Source organism: Polistes canadensis, unplaced genomic scaffold, assembly GCF_001313835.1.
Source record: "Polistes canadensis isolate GaletaPanama2010 unplaced genomic scaffold, ASM131383v1 scaffold_299, whole genome shotgun sequence".
Classification (NCBI taxonomy): domain Eukaryota; kingdom Metazoa; phylum Arthropoda; class Insecta; order Hymenoptera; family Vespidae; genus Polistes; species Polistes canadensis.
The window spans coordinates 169,484-175,549 of record NW_014569846.1 but is presented as its reverse complement, the minus strand read 5'-3'; positions in this window follow the sequence as shown (position 1 = coordinate 175,549).

Sequence of the window (6,066 nt, the reverse complement as noted above, 5' to 3'; positions counted from 1 at the left end):
GTATTTATTTTTTCGATGGGTGGGTGGGTGGGTGGGTGGATTGAGTAGGAGGAAGTCAGCCACGAGAAGAGCTTTGCTACGCTATCGGAAAACTATTTTTCGCCTAACGCCTTTTCCTTCAAGTCGACGTTAAAAACAGTCTCGTACGAATAAGTCGTTCGATCAAAAGAATCGTGAGTACGTGCTAAACATATTTAAAGAAAAGAGCAACTCTTGAACGTACATTAAAGATACTACTAACTTTCTTGTTCTCGCTAAGAGTATTTCATAGATTATAGTAGAATTCTTCAAACGTAACTGGAGTTACGATAAAAAGCAATAATATTTTATACGTGGAATGTAAGAAAGAATTAGGAAAAAAAATTAGTGAACAAAGAATAATATATATATATATATATTGATAATTTTAATAATAAATATGATTATTCCATTTCTGCATTATTCTAAAACAGCATGTTATACTGTTTTCATTATTTTCCTTCATAACGTAAGAGATAAAAATTAGATAAAAGAAGGTTGGAAAAATGATTACATCCATTACTATAACGGGTATCTTATAGCACGTACGAGAAGAAAATCGAATAAAAAAGAAATCATTGATATAAAATAATATTTGAAAATATTAAGAAAGAAATGTGCGTCTGATTGCATTGATTTTAATAGCACACTCGAATAATATTCGACGGTTTGACATAGAATGACCCAAGTATTGAAATTCTATGAACATACCTTTGGACGACCTATTTCTCTACTATACCTTTCTTCCCACGTATCCGCGGAAGTGGAAACTCAGCGAAAAGGAAGTCGCTAGGTTCGTATCGAAAAGTCATTTTTCGTAAACACACTTTTTCCTTGTGGCATACACACATCGACGAAGGTTTTCTTTTGGTACGGTACTCGATCAAGAAAAAACCCCTTCGAACTTAAAAATGCGACAAACGTCTAGAGAATTCTTTTTCATATATTCCATTCCTGAAAGATATTTTTCTATTTCCAACAAATAAAATAGAATCGTGATATGCGTATAACGCGTCGTTAAATTCTTAACGAGATATTCATATTCGAATGAATACGACTGACGGTGATCGGATTTGCGCTGTTACTGTAAAATCAATTGAATATTTATCAAAGAATATATATTGTCGGTGTTGAAATATTTTCTAGAAGATTTATATTCTGTAAAATTAAAATTTGTGTTATTATTTGAAATTGTTGTAATTTGCCGAGCAAGAAATGCATCGTGTTAAATCGAACTACGAGTATCAAATAGTATCCAGGATCGTTAAAATCAAACACTTTGCTAACTAACAGTTACTATTGCACGTAGCTGGACCTATAGAAATGAACTTTCGTGCATAGATTTTCTCTGATGGATAGATGAATGAATTGATGGTGTTCTGGAATGAACCGACTAATCGCAGAAAGTTTCCTATTAAATATAATTATACTAAAGCTCATGAAGTTCGTACTTTCGTTGTAAAGACGGCGTGTTCCCGTGTTAAATCACGCATCAAATTCGTGGCTGGCCTCTTGTTCGTGATTAACGGCTGTTACCACTCGAACACCGGGTACATTTTGCAAACTATAAACACCACCTCGCGACCTCATTTTTTCCCTCTCACAGGATTTTACGTTCACTCGCATTAATTTCTTTCTGTTCTATTTGTTCTTCTGTTTTTTTTCGGTTTTCGTTTTTTTTCATTGGGATTTTAATTAATCTCCAAATTGTATTACGTGTTTCGATCATTTTCAACAATTAACTAACTCCTCTGATACTTGAAAAATGATATTTTAACTTTAAAGATTATTTCAAGCGTATCGTAAATACGCGTTGTTATTAATCTGCAATATTTTCCCATTCGTCTCTATCTTTGAAACGTATATTCTGTTTCTGACAATTTATTTTATATTAACACGATCTAACAAAGAAAAACTTTAGAAATGGATTACTCAAATGTAATAAAGAAATAAGATAAGTTGTATGAACGTGTATCTGGAAATGCTTGACAATAAGTTAGAAAACTTTTGATTATAATCTTATTGTCTTAGATTTTAATCAAACTTTATTTCATAGAATTGTGATATATGCTTGATTAACATTTTTATAGATATATATATATAAAATACTCAAAAAGTCCAACTTCTTATTCTCAAAAAAAAAAAGTCTGAACTTGTATTTTAAATAGCACAAAAATGAAATATTATTTCAAACCTACGTCAAATTTATTGTTCACATTTTTATGTATAAATAATCCATTTCTATAAAGTTTAATCCGTGTATTTTTGTATAGGATGCTATATTTAATGAAATATATCTTCCATAGAAAATGTGTTCATAAAGTTAAATAAATGGGATAAAATATACGTGTCTTGATATTATATTATTTAAAATAAATTCTTGAAACAATATAAAATTACCTTTAATCTTTTTTTTTCTTTTTCTTTTGTTTTCAACATTTTTTCGCACAAAGTGCTTGCTTGCTTGCTTTCTTGCTTTCTTTCCATTTCTATTTCTCTTTCTTCCTTTGTACGTTGTGCTTGCAGCTCTCATCTTCTTCTCCTTCACGTCGAAAGCTTTTAGCAAGAGATTCACTCGCTCGAATATTTTTCAGGAAGGCAAGACAGCGATCCGATAATTATTCGAGCTAAGCTTTTTTTTTTTTTTGCGCTTTCGTTTTCTTTTGTTTTATCTTAGCGTTGGGTTTTCTAAGAAAAGGAAAACGGAAATGTGATTTTAAAAGCGCCAACTTTCCTCGCGGGACTTCACCTTCTTCTTTTCCCCTTCTCCTATCTCCCGAACGGTACCTTTCGTCTCCCTTTTTCACTTTTTTCCTGATTTCCCTCATTTACTCTCTCTCTCTCTCTCTCTCTCTCTTTTTATTTTACGTTTTGCTTTTTTTTCAACCGCAACGCGAACCAAGCGAACCGAACCGAACCGAGGAAAGTACGAAAGTGTTAGACAGAAAGAGAGAGAGAGAGAGAGATAGAGATAGAAAGAAGGGTTCTTTTTATTTATGGCTTTCTCGGAATTTCTCGCGAACGGCGGCTCTGCGTACTTTACCGTCAGCATCACCTGTCTAATTTATGAAAAATTCTCGAGAGTCGAAAATTTACCGGGCGTTAAAACATAGTTTATTCTTATATTTAAAAGAAGAAGAAGAAGAAGAAGAAGAAGATGAAAACAACAACAAAAAAATAAGGAAAGAAAAAGACGTTCACCGTTAAACCATTCCTGATTACTCGCTTAACTATCTTTTTATTTTTTTATTTTTTTCTTTTTTTTCGCTAGGGGATTATAAACTTTTGATTGTTTTCGAAAGTTGTGATTCTCGATCGATGAAGAAAATGCGCGTGCGAGAGAGAGAGAGAAAGTAAGAGAGATTTAAAAAAGAATGACCAATCGGAATTCGCGAAGAATCCCTTAGAAACAAGTAACCGAACTATCCTTTGAGGTTTAAAAACGAAACTGAACGTAGAAGAAAAGTTTGTTTAGTTGAAAGATCCTATTGCCGAGTCGGAGCCGTATTCGAAACGAGCCTGTTAATGGATGCTGCAGATTTTTCCTTTTTTTATTTTCATCCTTTCCTCCCCTTTTCTGTTTTCACTCTCTCTCTCTCTCTCTCTCTCTCTCTCTCTCTCTCCCCTTTTTCGGTAAACTCGCACGGACACCTCGAATATTTACACGCGATGATTCCGAGACTCCGTTGTTTGTTTTTTACGTAAATTGACGACACGAATAAAACCACGTGCCACTCTAAAGTTAAATTCAAAACCACGAGAAGAATGTATCGAATTCGAAAAATGTGTAATAACAACGATTACAATCTATTTATTTAATATTAATATTATATTTTAAATGATAAAATATCACAGGGAACTTGGACATGAAAAGAAATAGAATTTAATTTGATTAAGTTGAACGTTTCGTCCCTTTATTGGGACTTCTTCAGCAACTTAATTCATCAAAGTTCAGCGTCTTTTTTATTTAATTTCAATCATACATTTCTTTTTATAATATTCTAAAACACAATACATTTAAAACTTCGTTAGTTTGGTCGTTATTATTTAAAAGCTTCAACAACTAATAATAATAACCAATAATAATCTACTTCTTTTCATGTCCAAGTTACCTGTGATATTTTATCATTCAAAATTATAATTTTGGACGAGAAAAAATACTAAATAAATTAGTATTATATTTTTTTTTCTTTTCTTTTCTTTTCTTTTTTTTTTCTTTTTTTTTTTCGTCACGTCGTTTTATTTGTCGATAATAAAAATATATCAATCGAGTTATACGTTTGATAATTTTTATTAGAAATAATTCGGAATAATAGTCGAGATTCGTGATTACGCGTTAACGTTTATAATAGTTAAATTTTTAACGACGACAATTACGACGACGACGATCGTGCGATTAAATATTATCCAAATTTAAAGTGGATATTTTTATCTTCGTCCAGAGGGAGAGAGAGAGAGAGAGAGAGAGAGAGAGAGAGAGAGAGAGAGAGAGGTCGTTAAATCGTATCGAAGTAGTACGATGGTATCTAAGAACGGTGACCCGGATAACGCGTAAAAATAACTATGAAACTATTATCGATTTTTCTAAAAGGAATAAGAAATAATATATCTCTGACCCCTCCCCTCCCCTCCCCTCCCCACTCCCCTCTTTTTAAGAATAAGGAACGTTTTCTAAAGAATGAAAGAAAGGTGGAAGAAGAAGGAGTGTTTATGCAAGCACCAGAAGCGAATGTTTGGCACGATTTGGTTACCAGTCGTCCGGGTAATAAAGCACAGAAAAGCAAAGGGAGTTTAAGTAGAACACCGTAAGAACCGACACGAACGCGTTGCGGAGGATGCGTTTTATGGACCTTAACCCGCCTTCTTCAACTTGCTTAGAACTTCCAACTTTAATATGCACGAGTTCGAATGTCGCCTAAAAACATTTTTATTTTTTTTTTCTTTACAATAAACGAAAAGCTAATAATTGTTAGCTTAGAAAATAATTTTCTTTTTAACGATCGGGAAAAAAATTGATCTCAGGTTTTTTTTCTTCTTTTTTTTTTTTTTTTCTTTCTTTTTATGGTATAAGCCGGATAAATAAAATTAAAACGTACTATCATCTGTGGCGGACAAGGCTTCGGATATATTTTTGGAAAGGTTCTCCTTCTCTAAGCGCTTGAATTTCGTTGCACACATGGCCTCATACTCTTCGTAACAGGAAAGAAACCACGTTAAACCGATGAGTCCTTCTTGCCACGATGCCAGAGCGGATGTATTTCCGAAGGAACACCACCCGAGCACTGCAGTTTATTCACTGTGATCTTTTTTCAACGAGTTCTTTATTTCGTTTCGAATTGTTCAAAGAATTGTTCTGTTTTAAAAATGTGACAATTCCAACAATACTATATCGATTTATATATATATATTTTCTAATGAAATTTCATCCCATAAGATTTGATTATTTATTTTTATATTTCTTTCGTTCTTTCTCGCGCACACGTTAAAGTGAAAAAGAGGGAAAGGGAGAGTGAGAATAAGAATAAAAAGAATAAGAGAGGGTATAGCGATTTAAAGGAAAATTTTATGAGCTCATTTACAAGCTGATGACGGCTTACGAAACAAGGGTTCCTTGAGCAAACCTCTTTCGGCATGAGTAAGGTCGTCCAAGAGGGATAAGCTTTCTACGGTAAACTTTCGTCAACGATACGACTGGTGTGAGGTCACGATCGCGAGGTTGCCGACTTGAAAATTCGATTAAACTTCGTTACTACGTGTTTTACTTCAAATTATATAATATATATATATATTTTATACAATTAATTTATGTATTTATACATTAATCGAACTAAAGTATTTGTTCAGATTAAAATTTCTCACTGTATGAGATCTTTTGTAAAAACCCTATCGAAATTATATACGATTTTTCAATTAATTTATTTGCGGCAAAGTATATTGCTTTAATTTTCCCGGCATAAAAAAATATTTTAAATAGTTTGTTTAAACATAAAAAGGAAGCTTCGTTATTTCTGTGGTATTATTTATTTTGTTTTTTTTTTTTATCGTACA